This window comes from Meles meles, chromosome 6, assembly GCF_922984935.1.
Source record: "Meles meles chromosome 6, mMelMel3.1 paternal haplotype, whole genome shotgun sequence".
NCBI lineage: Eukaryota > Metazoa > Chordata > Mammalia > Carnivora > Mustelidae > Meles > Meles meles.
The window spans coordinates 152,309,026-152,329,207 of NC_060071.1; the positions used below are offsets into that span (position 1 = coordinate 152,309,026).

Genomic DNA, 20,182 nt, shown 5'->3' on the forward strand with positions numbered 1-20,182 from the left:
TACATCTAAACCAGTTTTAATCCCCCTTTATCTCGGGAAAGTTGAGTCCTTTAACAAAGATATCAAGGTACACCCAGCAAGAATCAAAATAACCATCCTCTTCCACATCGAGGATTTACAACTACCTTCCCATCTTCTTCTTCTATCAGTGTTTTTGTGTATTTGTTTTTGTTCTGGTATTATATAAATCTCATTCATGGGGTTTATTTTGGCTGGGTTCTTTTTTTACTTGTCATTTACTTTTGCCAGTCTTTTTGTTTGTCTGTTTTTGTTTATATTCCTTATAAATCTTACTTTTGGGGCTCATTCTGGTTGGGTTTGTCTTTTTTTCTCTCTATCTCTTTTTTGATTCATTTTGGTGGTGACTTCTGATTGCTGTGAAACATTCCAGGATCCACCTTGGCTGGATCATGGTTGATACATTCAGCTATACATCCCCTCAAAAACCTCTCACCAAAATGACTAGGAAGAGGAACACCCAACAGAGGAAAAATTCAGAGACCGTGCCTCTCCATCAGAACTATTGGATATGGACGTAAACAGTATGTTTATGGGTGGCACAGTGGGTTAAGCCTCTGCTTTTGGCTCAGGTCATGATTGGGATCAAGCCCTGCATTGGGCTGTCTGCTCAGTGGGGAGCCTGTTTCCCCCCTCTCTCTGTCTGCCTCTATGCCTACTTGTGATTTCTCTCTCTCTGTCAAATAAATAAAATCTTTAAAAAAGAAAGAAAGGGAGTTCACCATAACAATTATCCAGGCAGTGGCTAGGTTGGAGAAAAGCATTAGTGACAACATAGTATCTCTAACGGCAGAAGTGAGAGCCACCAGGGCAGAAGTTAAAAGTTTAATCAATGAGATCCAATCTAATCTAAATACTCTAACAGCTAGTGTAACTGAGGCAGAAGATAGAGTTAGTCATCTAGAGGACAAACTGATAGGGAAAAGAATCAGGAGGAGGGCTGGGACAAACAGCTTAGAAGCCATGAAAAGAGAATCAGGAAATAAATGATGCCATGAAATATTCCAACGTCAGAATTATTGGGATCCCTGAGGGGGTGAAGAAAGAGAGAAGACCAGAAGATACAGTTGAACAAATTCTGGATGAAAATTTTCTCAGTATGGGGAAGGGAACAAGAGTTCATGCCTCAAGGCAGAAAGAACATCCCGCATGTCCCCCTCCCTCATGATCAAATAAGCTAAAAAGGCCTCAATACACTTGATTGTGGAACTGATGAATCATAATTTTAGTCAAGAGCTTCTGAGGACATCTAGGGTGAAAAGATTGCTCAGGCACCGAGGAAGGTCTATCAGAATAATATAAAACCTGTCCACAGAAACCTGGCAAGCCAGAAAGCTGGGAAGACATATTCAGGTCATTAAATGAGAAGAACATGCAGCCAAGAATACTTTATCCAGAAAGATTGACCTTCAGAATGGATGGAAAGATAAAGAGCTTCCAAGGCCGGCAAGTTTTAAAAGAGTATGTGACCATCAAGCCAGCACTACAGGAAATATTAAGGGGGGTTCTATAAAAGAAGAAATAACCCAAGGGTGACATTGAGCAGAAATTTGCAGAGATGATATATAGAAACAAGGGCTCACGAGCAACCTTGATGTCAATAAAATCATATCTTTCAATAATCACTCTCATCATGAATGACCCATATGGAACCCTTGTCCCATAAAATGGCAGGGTTGTAGATTGAATAAAACGACAGGACCTGTTTATATGTTGTCTACAAGAGACCCATTTTGAACCCAAGGATGCATCCAGACTGAAAGTGAAAGGATGGAGAAGTATCTTTCATGCCAGTGGGCTTCAAAAGAAAGCTGGGTAGTGATTCTCATATCAGATAAATTAGATTTCAAATTAAGGACTATAGTCAGAGATACAGAAGGACACTATATCATTCTTAAACGGTCTTTCCACCAAAAGACCTAATAATTGTAAATGTTCATACTCCGAATATGGGAGCAGCCAACTACACAAGACAATGGTAAATCAAGATAAAGAGTCATATTGATATGAATACAATAATCATAGGGGATCTTAACATGCCACTCTCAGTAGTGTCTAGATCTAGATCTGTCTAGATCATCCAAGCAAAAAATCAATAAAGAAAAAGGAGCATTTAATGACACATTGGACCAGGCGTACCTCATTGATATATACAGAACATTCCACCCTAAAACAACAAATACTCATTCTTCTCGAGCACATATGGATCTTTCTCCAGAAGAGACCATGTGCTGGGTCATGAATCAGGGCTCAACCAATACCAAAATATTGAGATTATTCCCTGTATATTCTCAGACCACAATGCTTTGAAACTGGAACTCAACAATAAGAAAAAGTTTGGAAGGAACTCAAATACCTGGAAGCAAAGACCACCTTGCTTAAGAATGCTTGGATTGACCAGGAAATCAAAGAAGAACATAAACAATTCGTGGAAACCAGTGAGAATGAAGACGAGGCAGTAAACAATATGTGTTGGAGAGGGTGTGGAGAAAGGGTAACCCTATTACAATGTTTGTGGGAATGCAAGTTGGTACAGCCACTTTGGAAAAGAATGTAGAGATTCCTTAAGAAATTAAAAAAACAACTTCCCTATGACCCTGCAATTGCACTACTGGGTATTTACCCAAAGATACAGTTGTAGTGAAAAGAAGGGCCATCTGTACCCCAATGTTTATAAGAGCAATAACCACAGTTGTCAACTGTGGAAAGAACCAAGTTGCCCTTCAGTGGACGAATGGATAAAGATGTGGTCCATATACACTATGGAGTATTATGTCTCCATCAGAAAGGATGACTACCCAACTTTTGTATCAACATGGATGGAACTGGAGGAGATTATTCTGAGTGAAATAAGTCAAGCAGAGAGAGTCAATTATCATATGGGTTCACTTACTTGTGGAGCATAAGGAATAACATGGAGGACATGGGGAGATGGAGAGGAGAAGGGAGTTGGGAGGAATTGGAAGTGGAGATGAACCATGAGAGACTGTGGACTTGGAGGAACTAACTGATGGTTTTGGAGGGGAAGGGGGTGGGAGATGGGGTGAGCCTAGTGGTGAGTATTAAGGAGTGCACGTATTGCATGGAGCACTGGGTGTGGTGCATAAACAATGAATGCTGGAACACTGAAAAGAAATTTAAAAAATAAATAAAATTAAAAAGTATAAATAACATGGGAATGGAGGAGATTATGTGGAGTGAAATAAGTCAAGCAGAGAGATTCAATTATCATATGGTTTTACTCACTTGTGCAGCATCAGGTGTAACATGGTGGACATGGGGAGATGGAGAGGAGAAGGGAGTCAGGGGAAATCGAAGGGGGAGATGAACCATGAGACACTGGGACTCTGAAAAACAAACTGAGGGTTTTGGAGGGCCGTGGGTTAGGACATTGTGTTAGCCTGGTGGTGGGTATTATGGAGGCAATGTATTGCATGCAGCATTGGTTGTGGGGAATAAAGAATGAATTATGGAATGCTGAAAAGAAATTTTAAAAAATGAAAAGACATAACTAACGTTAAAGCAGATCAGAAGAGTGAGATCCTAATCAGATGGGACTGATATTTTTAAACAAAGATGAATAGGCACTAGTGATCTCGCCCTCTCTAGGAGCATACTGAGGAAAAGCCATATGAGGACAGCAGGATGGTGGCTTTCTGCAAACCAAGAGAGGTCTCATCAGAAACCAGCTATGAAAGCATCATAATCTTGGACTTTCTAGATTCCAGAATGGGAGAAAATAAACCTCTGTTGGCTAAGCAAAAACAGTAGAAGTAGTAGTAGTAGTAGTAGTAGTAGTAGTAGTAGTAGTAGTAATTAATATTGTTATTATTATATTAGTAAATAATTTGAAAGGAGGTAAAATGACATTATTGGTATATTAGGCCTCTTCCAATTATTTTATTATTTTATTTTTTTAGATCATTTATTTATTTATTTGACAGACAGAGATCTAAAGTAGGCAGAGAGGCAGGCAGAGAGAGATAGAGAGAGAGAGGAAGAATCAGGCTCACTGTGGAGAAGAGAGACGAGGCGGGGCTCGAACCCAGGACCCTGGGATTATGACCTGAGCCAAAGGCAGAGGCTTAACTCACCTAGCAACAAGGCTCCCCAGGCATCTTCCACTTATTTAATTGATGAAGGCACAGGAATACCTGAACCATTTCTACAGAGTGTGAAGTTGTTAGAAAAATTGAGACTCGGGGCATTAAAGCATACATAGGGGCTTTAACATGGATTTGTTCACAACAATAGAACTTCAGAGCCATACAGGAAACCCCTCTCTTGTCATCCTACCTCTGTTCCTGCCGCTGGTGCTGGGACCTGTGGTCAGAGGTTCCCGAGGGCCCCATGTAACAAGGTACCTCCTCCCCTTCAGGGCTGCTGCTATCACTACAAGGTGGTCCGAGTGTCTCACTTAGCAGGTGTTCTGAGCTCTGGGTTGTGCTGGATGAGAGCTCTGTGCTGGAATGTGACCATTGTCCCTTTATCATAACACTGTTCTTTCAACCTTTCCTCCAATCACCTCTGCCCACCAGTCTTCATCCCTGCATCTACCATCTGTCCTCCTCCTTCTGGCCTCTTCCATTCACTTCATGAGGATTTACCAACAGTTACCAACACACCATGTCCTGTGTTCATTCCCCTGATGTCATTATGTCCTAACCCATCTCATCTCCTGACCTTCTAGTCATGCATTAAAACCTCTGGGCTTCATGAGTAGAGCTGACTCTGCCCTCTTCAATATCTATCTGTCTCATCTATCCAATCTTCATAGTCATAGGGCAACCACCCAGCTCAGAAAGACCTCAGTACAGGGTGTTAAGGCAAGTATTCTTGGATATAAATTTAGTACAATTAATCTAATAATCATGGAAATTAGAAGTTTACATAAGTAACAAATATGGAAACCTGGACCTTATTTAATGTAAGATTCTGTGAGTTTTCTCTCAGCTATGCACTACAGCCATGTGACCAGACCAAAATCAAGTTACAGGACAACTCAGGAACCACAGTTTGAGGAAGTTGGCATTCTTATGTCTGCCCAAACCTGTCTTTCCACATCAAGTAGTTTTCTATGCACTTGGCCTTGCAGATTGCATACTGTGCAGGTGGGACCTTGCGGCATGTGTCCTCAGGCAGTGGCTTCTCCCATGTAGGGCCATGAATGTGAAAGTCATCCATGTTCAGGCTCATGCTTCTGTTGTCTTCAACTAGTACTTCAGTGTCTATCCATTCACTATAAGAGGAAATCTTAGTTGTGTCCATGATGTAGGACTTACAACGGCAGTGCCTATAAGCATCTGTGTGCATGTTTTGAGTGCACATGTGCTCTAACTTCACTTAGTTCTGTGGATACAGTTGGTGTCACTGGTCATGTGGTTAAATGTGTGACCACACTCACAAAAGAGTGGCTCACATTTTGTACAAGGTGCCATTTTGCATTCCCACCAGCAGCACCTTGCTCTGTTCCAGTGCCCTTTTTATCCTGGGGAAGTTGTGAAATACCTTTCCCTTCACCTCTGAATATTCTCTGTGGCTGGAACAGGGAAACCTAGTCCGACCTGAAGGAAAGACCTCGATCACTGAACTGGTTCATGCTGGGACACACACTCCAAATATCCTCTGTAGGGCCCATGGCTGACTGCCCCAAAAGTACACCAGGAGCAGATTCATTATTTTGCATGGAATGTAATTAGGAAATACCTACTGCAAGGCCCCTCAGACCCTCCTCTGTGCCCCTTAAGGCAGGAGTAATTCTGCCACAAGAAGAATAATTCCCGTCCTGTACTAACAAATAAAAACACATCCTTCTCACTAGAGATAGAGACTTTCTATCTGAAGAAGCTGGAGAAGCAGACCTTTCTAATCTTTTACTAATCTCCTACCTCAGGACAAATTATGCCTAGTATTCCGCATTAAGTAAAGCTTCCAAATACCTGTTTTCATTTTCCTGTAAATTCCTCACAAATGTGTCATCTCTTTGTCCAAAATGTGAAAAAAAAAATAACTGCCTGCTTATTCATCTCTCTGGGTCTCAGTTTCACTACATGTCTTCTGTGCACATGTAATAAAATGTTGTTTTCTTTCTCCTGTTAATCCGTCTCGTGTCAGCTTACCTCTTTGTCCACCAGAACCTGTAACTGAGGGAAATTCTTCCTCCCTTTTCCCTCACTAGACTCTGCATTCAGCCACAATGTGCTTTTCAACGCAGACACCAGCACTAGATGTGACACCCACAACCCTGTGTGCTGGTGTGAAGACCAGAAATCTGTGTTTCTGGCATGAGGTTTCTTGATTTTTAAAAGACCTGCTCTTAAAAAAAAATAAAAATAAAAGACACGCACTTACATTGTCATGAATATAAGCTTGTATTTCCAGTGCATGTTGTGGATTCACTGGGTCAGCCACTATCTGGAACACTAAGGTCCAAATAGACAGAAGGGCTTGTTTTCCACCAGAGTTCTCTTCTTGCCCTCCTGTAGTGCTCTCATTTGGTGTCCAGGCCAACTGGGAGCCCTCCCTCCAGGACATTCCAACAGAAGGTCACATGATGTGACCTCACCTGAATGCAGGTGGTGTTGGGAAAGTACAATCCTCTGAGTGTCCTGGAAGGGGAAAGATATGGATATTGGTGTTGGTTCAGTATTTTCTGTAATCATGTGTCTGTGATGCAAGTAGCACACATGTGGATACTCTGGTACAATTTACAAGATTACCTCCACAAACAAAGATATCCTAGCTAGAACCTAGAGGGAAAATCCTGTTACAGAATTCATATGTTGTACATCTTTCATGAATTATGGGATAAAGTCTTATCCAATGTAAGTTCTGAAACAGTTAATCATGGATTCAAAATAAATTAATTTCTTAATCAATTACTGTTCAAGAAGTTGTGATATTTAATTAAGAGAAAAATCAATAGTCTTTTATGTCACTAATATGTTTTAATTGTATACTAGATAACTGTACAAATAATAAAAATAATGGAAAGTTGGTTTTATAAAATCTTGAAAGAAAATTCCAAGCATATCGTGACTCAAGGTTGTTTTTTTATAAGTTATATAGCACAGTACATTTATCTGTTAAATGTAATTATGTGAATTATTTTTGGTTGCAAAATATATTACCAGTTATGCAAGTAATTACATTAAGTCTTCTAGAATCTAAAAATATATGGATTTTTTTATTTGTTTATTTGTTTATTTACAGCATAACAGTGTTCGTTGTTTTGGCATCACACCCAGTGCTCCGTGCAGTACGTGCCCTCCCTATTACCCACCACCTGGTTCCTCAACCTCCCACCTCCCCCGCCCCTTCAAAACCCTCTGGTTGTTTTTCAGAGTCCATAGTCTCTCATGGTTCATCTCCCCTTCCAGTTTCCCTCAACTCCCTCTCCTCTCCATCTCCCCATGTCCTCCAAGTTCTTTGTTACGCTCCAAAAATAAGTGAGACCATATGATACTTGATTCTCTCTGCTTGACTTATTTCGCTCAGCATAATTTCTTCCAGTCCCGTCCATGTTGCTACAAAAGTTGGGTATTCATCCTTTCTGATGGAGGCATAACACTCCATTGTGTATATGGACCACATCTTCCTTATCCATTCATCCGTTGAAGGTCATCTTGGTTCTTTCCACAGTTTGGCGACCGTAGCCATTGCTGCAATAAACACTGGGGTACAGAGGACCCTTCTTTTCACTACATCTGTATCTTTGGGGTAAATACCCAGCAGTGCAATTGCAGGGTCATAGGGAAGCTCTATTCTTCATTTCTTCAGGAATCTCCACACTGTTCTCCAAAGTGGCTGCACTAACTTGCATTCCCACCAACAGTGTAAGAGGGTTCCCCTTTCTCCACATCCTCTCCAACACACGTTGTTTCCTGTCTTGCTAATTTTGGCCATTCTAACTGGTGTCAGGTGGTATCTCAATGTGGCTTTAATTTGAATCTCCCTGATGGCTAGTGATGATGAACATTTTTTCATGTGTCTGATAGCCATTTGTATGTCTTCATTGGAGAAGTGTCTGTTCATATCTTCTGCCCATTTTTTGATATGATTATCTGTTTTGTGTGTGTTGAGTTTGAGAAGTTCTTTATAGATCCTGGATATCAACCTTTTGTCTGTACTGTCATTTTCAAATATCTTCTCCCATTGTGTGGGTTGCCTTTTTGTTTTGTTGACTGCTTCCTTTGCTATGCAGAACCTTTTGATCTTGATGAAGTCCCAAAAGCTCATTTTTGCTTTTGTTTCCTTGGCCTTTGGAGACATTTCTTGAAAGAAGTTGCTGTGGCTGATATCGAAGAGGTTACTGCCTATGTTCTTCTCTAGGATTCTGATAGATTCCTTCTCACATTGAGGTCTTTTATCCATTTCAAGTTTAACTTTGTGTACGGTGTAAGAGAATGGTCAAGTTTCATTCTTCTACATATCGCTGTCGAGTTTTCATAGCACCATTTATTGAAGAGACTGTCTTTTTTCCATTGTATATTTTTTCTTGTTTTGTCGAAGATTAATTGACCATAGAGTTGAGGGTCCATATCTGGACTCTCCACTCTGTTCCACTGGTCTATGTGTCTGTTTTTATGCCAGTACCATGCTGTCTTGGTGATCACAGCTTTGTTGTAAAGCTTGAAATCGGGTAACATGATGCCGCCAGTTTTGTTTTTGTTTTTCAACATTTCCTTAGCAATTCGGGGTCTCTTCTGATTCCATACAAATTTTAGGATTATTTGCTCAAGCTCTTTGAAAAATATCGGTGGAATTTTGATCGGAATGGCATTAAAAGTATAGATTGCTCTAGGCAGTATAGACATTTTAACAATGGTTTTTCTTCCGATCCAAGAGCATGGAACGGTCTTCCATCTTTTTGTGTCTTCTTCAATTTCTTTCATGAGTGTTCTGTAGTTCCTTGAGTACAGGTCCTTTACCTCTTTGGTTAGGTTTATTCCCAGGTATCTTATGGTTCTTGGCGCTATAGTAAATGGAATCGATTCTCTAATTTTCCTTTCTGTATTTTCATTGTTCGTGTATAAGAAAGCCATTGATTTCTGTATATTGCGTTTGTATCCTGCCACGTTACTGAATTGCTATATGAGTTCTAGTAGTTTGGGGGTGGAGTCTTTGGGGTTTTCCATATAAAGAATCATGTCATCTGCGAAGAGAGAGAGTTTGACTTCTGCCTTGCCAATTTGGATACCTTTTATTTCTCTTTGTTGTCTGATTGCCATTGCTAGAACTTCTAATACTATGTTGAACAAGAGTGCTGAGAGTGGGCATCCTTGTCGTGTTCCTGATCTCAACGGGAAGGCTGCAAGCTTTTTCCCATTGAGGATGATATTTGCTGTGGGTCTTTCATAGATAGATTTTATGAAGTTCAGGAATGGTCCCTCTATCCCTATACATTGAAGCATTTTCATCAGGATCGGATGCTGGATTTTGTCAAATGCTTTTTCTGCATCATTTGAGAGGACCATGTGGTTCTTCTCTCTTCTCTTATTGATTTGTTCTATCACTTTGATTTATTTGCGAATGTTGAACCACCTTGCAACCCAGGGATGAATCCCATCTGGACATGTTGGATAATCTTTCAAATGTGCTGCTGGATCCTGTTTGCTAGGATCTTGTTGAGAATCTATGCATCCATATTCATCAGTGATATTGGTCTGAAATTCTCCTTTTTGGTAGGGTCTTTGCCTGGTTTGGGGATCAAGGTAATGTTGCCTTCATAAAAAGAGTCTGGAAGTTTTCCTTCTGCTTCAATTTTTTGGAAGAGCTTCAGGAGAATTGGTGTTATTTCTTCTTTGAAAGTTTGGTAGAATTCCCCAGGGAATCCGTCAGGTCCTGGGCTCTTGTTTTTTGGGAGGTTTTTGATCACTGCTTCAATCTTGGTACTAGATATCAGTCTATTCAGGTTGTCAATTTCTTCCTGGTTCAATTTTGGGAGTTTGTAGTTTTCCAGGAATGCATCCATTTCCTCTAGGTTGCTTAGCTTATTGGCATATATATGTTGGTAATAATTTCTGATGATTGTTTCTATTTCCTTGGTGTTAGATGTGATCTCTCCCTTTTCATTCATCATTTTATTAATTTGGGCTTTCTCTATTTTCTTTTGGATTAGTGTGGTCAATGGTTTATTGATCTTATTGATTCTTTCAAAAAACCAGCTTCTAGTTTCATTGAAACATTCTAATGTATTTCTCGTTTCTACCTCATTGATCGCCGCTCTAATCTTGATTATTTCCCTTCTTGCATGTGGAGTTGGTTTGATTTGTTGTTGATTCTCCAGTTCTTAAGGTGTAGAGACAGCTGGTGTATTCTGGATTTTCAATATTTTTGAGGGAGGCTTGAATGGCAATGTATTTCCCCCTTAGAACCGCCTTTGCTGTATCCCATAGGTAAGTGTCTTCATTCTCATTGGTTTCCATGAATTGTTGAAGTTCATCTTTGATCTCCTGGTTGATCCAAGCATTCTTAAGCAAGGTGGTCTTTAGCTTTCAGGTGTTTGAGTTCCTTCTGAACTTTTCTTTGTGATTGAGTTCCAGTTTCAAAGCATTGTGATCTGAGAATATGCAGGGAATAATGTCAGTCTTTTGGTATCGGTTGAGTCCTGCTTTGTGACCCAGTATGTGGTCTATTCTGGAGAAGGTTCCATGTGCACTTGAGAAGAATGAGTATTCTGTTGTTTTCAGGTGGAATGTTCTGTATACGTCGATGAGGTCCATCTGGTCCAATGTTTCATTCAATGCTCTTATTTCTTTATTAATTTTCTGCTTCGATGATCTGTCTATTTCTGAGAGAGGTGTATTAAGATCTCCTACTATTACTGTATTCATATCAATATGACTCTTTTTCTTGATTAATAGTTTTCTTATGTAATTGGGTGCTCCCATATTGGTGGCATAGATATTCACAATTGTTAGATCATCTTGGCGGCTAGTTCCTTTAAGAATTATGTAGTGTCCTTCTGTATCTCTGACTACAGTCTTTATATTAAAATCTAATTTATCTGATATGAGAATTGCTACCCCGGCCTTCTTTTGAGGCCCATTGTCATGAAAGATGCTTCTCCATCGCTTTACTTTCAGTCTGGGTGTATCCTTAGGTTCAAAATGGGTCTCTTGTAGACAACATATGGATGGGTCCTGTCGTTTTATGCCACCCTGTGTCATTTTATGGGCGCATTTAGGCCATTCACATTGAGAGTGATTATTGAGAGATAGGTTGTGATTGACTTCGTGTTGCCTTTGAAGTCTTTCTGTCTGTAGATTGTTTCTATATTTCTGTTCAATGATATTCTTAGGATTTTTTCTCTTTTATAAGACCCCCCCTTAATATTTCCTGCAGTGTCGGCTTGGTGGTTGCATAGTCTTTTAAGCCTTGCCGGTCTTGGAAACTCTTTATCTCTCCATCCATTTTAAATGTCAGTCCTGCTAGATAGAGTATTCTTGGTTGCGTGTTCTTCTCATTTAGTACCCTGAATATATTTTTCCAGCCCTTCCTGGCTTACCAGGTCTCTGTGGAAAGGTCTGATGTTATTCTAATGAGCTTTCCTCTTTACGTAAGGAGCTTTTTGTCCTAGCTGCTTTTAAGAGGGTCTCTTTTGAAACATAATTCCTCATTCTAACTATAAGGTGTCATGAGGACTTTTGAGAATCTAATATCTTGGGAGGAAATCTTTCTGCCTCTAGTACATGAACGTTGTTTCCATTCGTGAGATTGGGAAAATTTTCATAGACACCTTCTTCCACTATATCTTCTAGACTTCTTTCTTTTTCCTCCCCTTCAGGGATTCCAATAATTCTGATGTTGGAACGTTTCATGGAATCGGGTATTTCCCTGATTCTGTTTTCGTGGCTTCTGAGCTGTTTGTTCCAGGCTTCCTCCTGATCCTTTCTCTCTATCTGTTTGTCCTCCAGATCACTAATTCTATCTTCTGTCTCAGTTACCCTAGCTTTTAGAGAATTTAGGTTAGATTGGAACTCATTGAGATCATTTTGAACATCATCCCTGGTGGCTTTCAGTTCTGCCCTAACATTGTGAACATCATCCCTGGTGGCTTTCAGTTCTGCCCTAATCAATTCTGTTTGGTCATCCATGGCTTTCTCCAACCTAGCTATTGCCTGGATAATTGTTAGTCTGAATTCCTTTTCTGACATATTGTCTTTGTCGATAACCATTAGCTCTGTTGCAGAAGGCCCATCCTTTGTAGTTTTCTTCTGTTGGTATTCCTCCTCCTAGTCATTTTGGAAAGAGATGACTGAACAGATGCAGCTGGACTTATCGATTGTGGTGCAGTCAACCTGTACCCTGGAACGCTTCTGTACAATCAGGATTCCCCACCCAAATGAGAGAAAAAAGAAAAGAAAAAGAAATAGAAAAGAAGAAATAAAAAAGGGGGGAAAGAAAAAAGGAAAAAGAGAGAGAGAGAGAGAGATAGGAAAAAAAGGGAAGATAAAAGAGAAGGCTCAGTCCAAATGGGCCACAAGGTAATATTTGTGAAGTATACAACCAAAAACAGACAAACAAAAAAACTAATAAAAGTATATGACAAGAGAAAAAATATATATATATAAGCAAAAAAAAAAAAAAAAAAGAGGGAAGAACCTCATCAGAAAAACCCCAAGTATAAGATTTATATATTATCAAGACAAACACAAATTCACAGAAACACTGGCAGAAGGAAAAATTGGGAGAGTGGTTATAAATTCTGTGTGGGTGAGGAAGGTTATTTTGATTCTTCCTGAAGGTATCTTGATGTTTTTGTTAAGGGACTCAACTTTCCTAAGTTACAGGGGGATTAGAAACTGGTTTGCCTATAGGGGAAGCATTGATTGGGGAAAGGGGATTACCTTGAAGTTTAACTCTATATGTATAGTAGACAATAAAAATTATAAAAGAATAAACTAGACTAAACTAAGTTAAAATTAAAAAAGAATTAAGAAAATAGAAAAGCAAAAGAAAAACACGGGTGTATGTATCAAAAAGTTCAGGTTAGAAGGTTATTAAAGAATTTGATGTACTGGACATCTCAGTGTGGTGGTAAATAGGTTAAAAAATTATCTGTATGTATAAAAAAAAAAGAACCAGAATATTGGTAATGAGTTAAAAATAGAAGTTGTATTTATGAAGTAGTGGTGTTTGTTCTCTTGTAGTCTTTTTTTTTTTTTCTTCCTTCCTGGCTGGTTTTCTGGGGGAGGGTCCTGCCATGTGGGTTTTCAGACAATGATGTTCCCTGAGTTAGGTCCTCCTGCTCCCCTCAAGGGGGTTAGCTCTGAGGAAACTGTTTTTTTTCAGCCTTTTGTTCTCTGTGGGTTTTTATGTTCTTTCATCTGCTTTCTCTCACCTTGACAGCTTTTGATGGTTTTTGGAGGTTTAGAGGAGAGCAAACTGCACCCCGACCTCCCTCTCAGAGAGAAGCCTCAGAATGTTTTGCAAAAGCTGCTGGCAGAGTCAGTTCTGAGTCACTGTCCCTGGGGATGCAGGAGCTCCTCGTTGTACCCAAAACCAGGGCAGCGGTGGCTGTCTAGGCAGCTCCAGACTGCCAGAGAGGATCCGAGCAGATCGCACACTGAGATTTTCCCGCTGTCCTGGGCTGGGAATGTCTGTTTTTTTCCGGATGCCAGAGCTCCAGGCTAGCGCCTATGAGCACGTATCCCAAGGCAGTGTGTGGGACGCGCCATTTCAGGATTGCCATCTGGCCAGGCTCCCATCCCCTCGTGGGAGCCAGACCCCACTCGTTCTCAGGTGCGCTGGTGTTCAGGCACACTGGCAGCTCAGGAATGGAGACCTGATTTCTCCGCAGCCCTCTCTCTGGCTCAGCACCAGGGGAGGCTGTCCTGGGTTCAGGGACTTAGGTCCCTGACCCTAACCGCCCTGGTTCCCACTATTACCCCCGCGATCCTTTGCTGTTTGTTTTTTAAGTGCTTTCAACCAGACTCCAAGTTAATGCTGGTCCCCAGACACAGGGCACTCTCCTGTTGGTGTATTACTTTCCAATTGGTGACCTCTGGTGGCTCCCTCCCCCTTTTGTTTATCTTCTGATATCAGTCAGACTCTCCCAGTCTGCTTTACCTGCCACTGGCGTCTTCTGCTCCTGTAGAGATCCAGACGTGTATAATTCTGATCTCAGCCTGATTTCATGGATGGTAGGAGTTCTTTGGTAGGTAATCAGCTCACTTTAGGGTACAGGTTGAAATGGTGCCTCCTCCTACTTCCCTGCCATCTTGACGCCCCCAATATATGGATTTATATGTGTAATAATTCATCAGAGATTATCAGTAAATGAGTCATACCAAGGATATTATGGGAAGATGGATATTACAATTAGACCATGCATGCAGCACATTTTCTGCCAATGCTTGTATATTAGAACAGAAGGAAATATATAAATAGGTTATAAGAAACACAGCAGAGGACAGCATGCTGATTATGCACAGAACAAACTGACAGATGAGATTTGGGGAACAAGGGAGAATACTGAAAGTCCAGATTTGTTCAAGAGAACTCAGTAGTGACACAAGTATGTGAGAGAGTCTATGACGTTCTGCACATCTAGGACTCCTTGTTCAGGTTCATCTGGACCAGTGCACCCAACACAGGGAGACTCACAGGGGGCAGGTACATTAGATTAGAAACTATTCTTAGACATTCCTGAAATGTCTGAGATGCACACACAGGGCAGCTGCTAACAGACAGAACCCCCCCCCCAGGGAGCTTCCCTCTTCTTGGACCGACCGTTCGAAGGAGCTTCATGCTGAGGTGAGGACTGGGCCTGATCCTGCTCCACCTACAAGGGCACAGATTCACCTCAGACACAGCAGGTGGATTCCATGCAGACCCCCCTCGGTTGTTACAAGAATAGAAGGACATTGAGTGGAAGGGTCATTCCTGTGACTCCTCTGATGTGTGGAGTTCAGTACTGGTTTCATGGGCAATCAAGAGAGCAAACTGCCCAGAAGCTATTTATGAATTCTCTATGGGAAATCCTGGCCAGTAGATGGGACAAAAGCAGGCACATGAGAGGGAGTGACAGTATTGTCTCATATAGTACCTGATATATTATTTTACTTCTGGATCATGGTTTGAGCCATAGATCCCCATTTCAGCCTCAGTTTAGGGCTCTTCCATCATGGTAGACATTCATTACTGACCCTCTCTCCATCTGGCACTTGGTGAAAATCTGGGAAGAGTTATAGGGCTCCAGCTCCATGGGGACAGGTTGAAGACAGGTTGAGGGAGAAGTCAGAAGAAGGAGAGAGTGAGGTTGGAGTTGGTTTCTGATGGATATTAAGGGACAGCACAGGGCGGGCAGGGATCTGGGGCCTGTCTACTGGATCTCAGGATTCACATGGATTCCCTATGTGGAAGTCAGGAAACACGTCTCAAACACAGTCACCAGTGATGCTTTCATGGACTCTCCCCACCAGAACAGGACCCAGCAGGACAGGGATGGGTTTCCCTCTCTGGATTGTCATCCTACCACTTTCTTGGGGGAAGTCTGAGACCCCCTCATAGCAGGTGGGTTGCTTTTCCATGCAGGAAATGGAGCAGTGCCTACAGAGGGGCAGTTCCTCTCTACATGTGGGTGGACACAGGTGATCAGTGTGGATATGTGTCCACCCACATGTATGAGCCAGAGGATACACTGAAACCAGGAGGACAAGAACAGAGCTGGACAGTAATCCTAGGGGAAGCTCATAAACATGGGGGCAGTGTGGAGCAGAGAACAGGTACTCAGCATGCAGAGAGCCTGGGCTGTGCAGGTGCTTCTCAAGGACGATGGGAATTTGCAGCATGTGCTTCTGTGGAGAATGAAAATGGGACATAGAAGAGTTTGATGAAGGGAAGTTTTCCCAAAGACTGATGAGATCTCAGCTGTGTGGAGGCAAACTTATATTCTTGTTGTTGGCCACACGGTGAACACGAGGTATTAGAGATGGAAGAAAAAAAATCCCTGTGCACAGTTGAGAGTCTAGAGAGGAAATCCCTGATCTCAAAAGGAAGCCATACCCCACTGTACCTGCTCCTGGGTCTGATCTCTGCCCTGTGGATCCTGAGCACTGTCTGGTGCCCTGAGTGCCCCTGAAGCTTAGCACATCCCGTGTCAACAAGGAGGTTTCTGTCCTGGCTCACACTGAAGGTCACCCACTGTGTCTGTTGCACAGTAATACACGGCTGTGTCCTCGGCACTCAGGCTGTTCATCTGCAGATACAGCGTGTTCTTGCCGTTGTCTCTGGAGATGGTGAACCGGCCCTTTACAGAGTCTGCGTAGCTTGTGCTACTTCCACCACTGTTAATATATGCGACCCACTGTAGCCGCTTCCCTGGAGCCTGGCGGACCCAGTTCATGCCATAGCTACTGAAGGTGAATCCAGAGGCTGCACAGGAGAGTCTCAGGGACCCCCCAGGCTTGACCAGGTCTCCCCCAGACTCCACCAGCTACACCTCACACTGGACACCTGCAGACACAAGACATCCCTGTAAGGAATCCATCACACACCCATGGTTTCTCTCACTCATATCCACTCACGTCCTCAATGTCTCTTGTTCTCCAGAAATTACCTTTCAAAAGAGCAACAAGGAAAACCCAGCCAAGCACAAACTCCATTGTGTGTTGTCTGTGTTCTGTCCTGATCACTGAGTGAACACCTGGGTATCCCGGGCCTGGGGCTCCTCTCCCAGCTGCAGAGTCTTGACTGTGCTGATCAAATCAGCAGAGGGAAGGCCCTATTTGCATGTCCTATGGCTATATATTCAGCTTGGGGATCTATTCTGACAAAGAGACAGTGACTCAAGCCGTTGTGAATGTCTTTAATTTAGTTCTAATGACCAATATTGAAAAAAACAAATGTTTTTTTTTTTTTTGTTATATATGTTTGTTTTTTGTTATATAACCTTCCAGGGGGTATACTTGTGTTTGTAAGGTGTCCATGAATGTATATGGGGTGAGATTGACCCCAGGATCTAGGTCAGATTTTCCTGCACGGAGCTAATGCCCTCCACCCTGAATCATCTGCAGGACAGAGTGTTGGGCTATGAGGCATGTGGAACCCATCCTGTAATGGGGATGGATTGATTTTGCTTATTGTGTACTTTAGTGTAAATACAGAGAAAATCAACATGGTGTAGGTATATTTTCATGTCTTTAACATTCACTCTCTCTGTGTCCCTCCAGAATCACCTTTGTTATTACCTATCATAAGTTTGATGTGTATATTTGACATGAGATCAATGGCCCACATACACCTGTGTGATATATAAACAAAGGTGTCACCATCAACATTTTTGACAGTGAGTGCATCAATTCTACCTAAAATTTCCAGCATTTCCCCCCTGGAATTCCTTCTTCTCTTTCCCTTGTTTACCATATCTCCCCATAACTATTTTTACTTCTCGGGTCACTTTATACTAGCCTTAATTCTGTAGAATTCATAAATGGTCATTGTACTCTATGTACTATTTTGTGGGGCATCTATGCCCCAGAATCGATCCTTGTGGATACAGTCGTGTTGCTGTCTGTATCTGGAATCACTGGTTTTAATGACTGACAGCTCTGAAGGCAGCAGTTGGAAGCACCAGCTGGAGGAAGATCTGAAAGAGCAGAAAGAAGCCTCTTGCTTCAAGCCTCATCCACACACTCTTTTGACCCAGGAGTTCTTTGTTCCAAAAAAAGAGAAGAACTCCCTGTTGTTCAGGAACTGTTTCTGCTGGCTGTGGAGAAGAGAACTGAAGATAGAAAGAGGTGGACAGGAGAAGGTTGAGTTAGAAGCTCAGAAAGACCTGTCCATGGACGATGCGAGGAACCAGGAGGGAGAACAGCATGGGAGGAGCTGTCCTGCTGCAGAAGAAACCTGTGCATGAACAAATCCGACACTCAGGCACCAGGATATCGATGTCATGTCAAGTGGCCAGCCTCTGACTATGCCCGTAACTCCCACATGCTCCACTCAGTTCCACTGCTAACCTCAGCTGTGAACTGCAGTCACCACCTGGGAACAGCAACTGCTTTTTGCCTCAAACCAGGAGCCTTCATTCCTTGTCAGCAGTGGACGGAGACTGGACATTACTTATGAAGTCTACTCTTTATATGTACCTGCCCTTGTGTATGGGACAGAGTAGCATACATATTCTGCCCAGGCCAGTTCTAGGCACCATATTAGTTATATTAGGTCAATCTATCAGACATTCTTTCCACTAGTTCATGCAGTGAACATTATCAAGAGGCCATTGTAGATTCAATGATGATGACAAAAAAAAAAAGACATTTCCAGATCCCGACCATTCTGAAGACCCACAAATGAATACAAAATGCAGATCCTTTATTCTTTACCCAGAAGTCTAGTGTACAGTTCCGTAACTGTTTGTGTAATTCATTAACGAATATTTATTTGGTTCTAACTGCACAAACTATAGCCCCGCCTGGTCTCTGTGAATACATCAATGAACAGAAATAGAAGAACTTGCCTTCATGGAGCTAACCTTTGAGGAGGGAAGACAGACCATAGCCAGTAACAATCCTCACCTTCTCCACATGGTAAAGGATTCTCTGTCTGACTCTGGTGTGGAGAGTAATTAGGAGTGGGATAGGGACATGGGATCTTGTAATCTGGAAGGTGGGGAGATTTTTGCTGGTGTCCAAGTGAAAACTGATAGGAGCTCAGTCCAAGGTTGCAGAAGTGAAGGAGTGAGAAATGTTTGGATTGTGAGTGTGTCTTGAACTTGTAAGTGGCAAGATTGCTGACTAATTAGCCATGGAGTGAGAGAAAGAGACAGTTAAGGAGAGCACTCAGCTATCAGCCCCAGAGTTTGAGGTCTCCATCCTTCATCCTGTGAGAAGGGAAGTTCCACTCCAGTCCTTGTATCTCTTGTGGATTCCTGGGGGGTTTGTTCACTGTGTCTCATTATCTCTGGCTTTGTTGTTTCTCCTTCTGTCCATGTTTTGGTCCTTTCTGTCTGTCTATCCTCTCTAACATTCTCATCCCCACCCTGCACCTTGTATTAACAGTTCTCTGTTGCATCACTATCATTCATGTATTTCCATCTGTTTTAATTTTTGTAATATAATTTGCCCACTTTTAATTTTTGCTTCATTCAGGTAGGAGAATAAATGCAGCCCTTATGTTGAGGTTTCTGTAAATAGTGTCCTTGAGAAGTATGGATGGGAAGGATACTTATACCACTTTTTATCCATTCCAAACTACACCTTCCAGACACAACCATGATGTGATGGTCATGTGTGACAGTCCAGAGGGTTTACATTACTTCATTGCAAACAGCTTAGTATTGAGACATGGGTATCCACTGCTTCCTGCTTCCCAGAGTCCCTCTGCTTCTGAGTGACCATAGATTGCTCCTCATGATGGTCTGCATAGAATTGGGTTCTCTCTCTCAGGACCATGTCGGATTAACTTCCTTTATGGTGCAGCCTCCCCTTCATTCTGATGCTCAAAATCTGCACTTTTATCTACCAGAGAATGTCAGAGTCTTCTCCTTTTAGGCCATATCCTCGAGGGAGCTTGTCCTGGCACACTCAGAAGTCATTCTGGAATTTTCCTGAACAATGAACATATCGTCTGATAGAAATTTACCGACTTTTCCTGAAAAATACATCTGTAACTCTAGCTTATCCATTTTGCAAAGCCTAGCTCATGCACATATGTAGATTGTTAGAATTCCCACAATTTCTGGGAAGGACCCTCTGTTGTTGCAAACTTGACTGCTGTTTTGTTCTATCGAGAGGTTCTACACAGTGTGTCACTGCAAAGTGGATCTTTGCTTGGTAAACAAGTCTCCACTGGAGCTGCTCCAGTGTTTAATGGAGAGGAGATCTGGACACCTCTTTGGAACACAAGATAAGATGTGACTGATTAATGTCAGATTGGAAAAGTACTGTGGGAGTGTAGAAATTCCTTTTGGAGGTGAGATTTAAGTTCTTAATGATGTTTCTTTCTTTTTAAAATAAAAACTACCAAAATACAATATGTTTTAAACAATTAATATAGTAGAGACCTTAAAAAGAATCACTGGTTTAATGATTAGCACCTTTCCAAAGAATGGACATAGCAGGATTTTATTTTTTTAAGAAGTTCTTTGGGGGTCGAATTGTTTCCAGTGTCTGATATTACAATAAAGTTGCTTCTCCCAATAGATATGTAGCTGAGG

At 41.8% G+C, this 20,182-nt stretch overlaps 1 pseudogene; it reads right to left on the minus strand.

Annotated features, from left to right (window-relative positions):
* Positions 1-83: 83 nt before the first annotated feature.
* LOC123943804 lies at positions 84-16,710 on the minus strand (annotated as a pseudogene).
* Between the last annotated feature and the right edge of the window lie 3,472 nt (positions 16,711-20,182).